This window comes from Saccopteryx bilineata, chromosome 8 (assembly GCF_036850765.1).
Source record: "Saccopteryx bilineata isolate mSacBil1 chromosome 8, mSacBil1_pri_phased_curated, whole genome shotgun sequence".
NCBI lineage: Eukaryota > Metazoa > Chordata > Mammalia > Chiroptera > Emballonuridae > Saccopteryx > Saccopteryx bilineata.
In genome coordinates this window covers 15,331,377-15,333,538 of record NC_089497.1, presented here as the reverse complement: position 1 = coordinate 15,333,538, position 2,162 = coordinate 15,331,377, and the positions used below count along the sequence as shown (strand labels likewise).

The following is a 2,162-nucleotide window of genomic DNA, read 5'->3' as shown; positions in this document are numbered from 1 at the left end:
CAATACTTGGTAGCATGCTCAGCAAATTATGTAATTTTTTTTCTTCTGACATACTTTGATACAATATAATATTTTATTATAGTAGGTACTCTTCAATGATTGCTGTCATAATAGTTTGTTATGACAAACTATTTCATAATCCTCAAAACACTTTTATTCATATTATCTCATTTGTTCCTTGTACCGGTTAACGGCATTTTAAAGAACACAAAACTAAGTTAAGAAATGTTTGTCTCTTGTTCAAAGCCAAGTATCTGTTGAACATAGAATCAGAAACATAGATAACACAAACTTAGATTTTGTGATATCTTATTTTTGAGGAGCCACTGCGGCACTTCAGCCGCAGGTGTCGTCAAGTACCAAAAGCTGCAGCGTTAATGTTAATATTTTAAGAGGCTTGAAGAACATTTTATTAATTTGGGTTAAGGTGCGCAGAGAAATTGTGAGAATAGTCTCTGTACTGTGTGATTGGCATAGTCAGGATGGCCCTTGGCATTGTGTTGTAAATGCAAAGGGAAGGAAAACATGGATTCCCTGACATTCCACCACACCCATGGGGAAAGGGGTGAATGGCTAGCCAGGTGCAGGAAGAGAAGAGCCAAAATAAACCTTTTCTTATAGCAATGAGCCATTTGCGGGTATTTGTCCCCATGGAAACTACCTCTCCTATGTGAATGCATGTGGTTAATGTGTGTGACTCTGGACAGAGATGGTGGATAAACATTAGAGAATATAAGAATACCTTTTAATATGTAAAGAGACATCTTTCTACCATTGTGTTGACTTGTAAATTTTGTTTTCTCTAAAATAATGTATGGCTTGCAAATTGAACATAGTCCTATCATGTTAAAGGACATATGACTATAACCAATAGTGGTAAGTAAAAGGCACCTAATTGCAATTTTTGCTTCTGTACTTCCCACTTGCAAAACTATAAAAACTAAGTAGAACAAAGGGCCAGTGCGCTCTCCCTCAGATTTCTGTCAGAGTTGCCGCCGCTTGGCCAAGCTAGACAATAAAGCTTTGGTGTGTAATCGACGGACTTTGTTCGTGTCTTCAATGTTTCGGGTCCCTTTGGATTAGGCTTAACAATTTTGTACTGTTCATTATATTTGCTTAAGTCTTTCAAAATTACACATTTTAAAATGCCTTAAATCTCTCACTGAAGTATTATCTCTCACTAGGATGACATATATCTTAAATTGTAACCACTGATGTCACTGCATAAAGACATTTTTGAAACGTATTTTAGAATGAAAATATTGATATTTTATTATTATTATTTTTGTTGTAAAAGAAACCCCATTATGGCCCCATAATAGCCTGTTGCTCTAAGTACCTTTAAAGAATTTCAAGGCCCCTGAACCTAGTTTAACTGTCTATTTTTAAGAATTCTGGATATCCTTCTATTATCCACCTTAATTGTAGCCAGTTGAATATTGACAAGGAACTACTCCACCATCACCAAGAGCAGAACCAGAGCCTGTCTCAGGGGAAGGAGTTTGTGTTCTGCCTCCACAGTTATATTTGGTAGAAGTTATGTACTAATAATTTTGAGGTTTGGTTTATACATGGGAATTTTTATTACACATATATTATTCCATGCCCACCATTATACATTTATTATTATTGAGGATAGAGGATGCACCTATTAGCTTCAAGTCAGTGGACTATGAGATGTCATCTGTCATCCTTATGCAGACATATGCAAAAGGAGAAATCTTTATGAACCTTGAGCTGGTTTGGTAACTGAGAGAAAGTTTGGGACTACCTTCTTTTAAAGAAATTGAATCTTGGCCCTGGCCGGTTGGCTCAGCGGTAGAGCGTCGGCCTAACGTGCAGAGGACCCAGGTTTGATTCCTGACCAGGGCACACAGGAGAAGCGCCCATTTGCTTCTCCACCCCTCCGTCGCACCTTCCTCTCTGTCTCTCTCTTCCCCTCCCACAGCCAAGGCTCCATTGGAGCAAAAATGGCCCGGGTGCTGGGGATGGCTCTGTGGCCTCTGCCTCAGGTGCTAGAGTGGCTCTGGTCGCAACATGGCGAAGCCCAGGATGGGCAGAGCATCGCCCCCTGGTGGGCAGAGCATCGCCGCATGGTGGGCGTGCCAGGTGGATCCCTGTCGGGCGCATGCGGGAGTCTGTCTGACTGTCTCTCCCCGTTT

At 40.5% G+C, this 2,162-nt stretch overlaps 1 non-coding gene across 1 annotated transcript; it reads left to right on the top strand.

The window, feature by feature from the left end:
• Window positions 1-1,796: 1,796 nt before the first annotated feature.
• Window positions 1,797-1,872, top strand: TRNAV-AAC (transfer RNA valine (anticodon AAC)). Its single transcript has one exon. It is a non-coding gene; the product is annotated as a tRNA-Val (tRNA).
• Window positions 1,873-2,162: the final 290 nt, after the last annotated feature.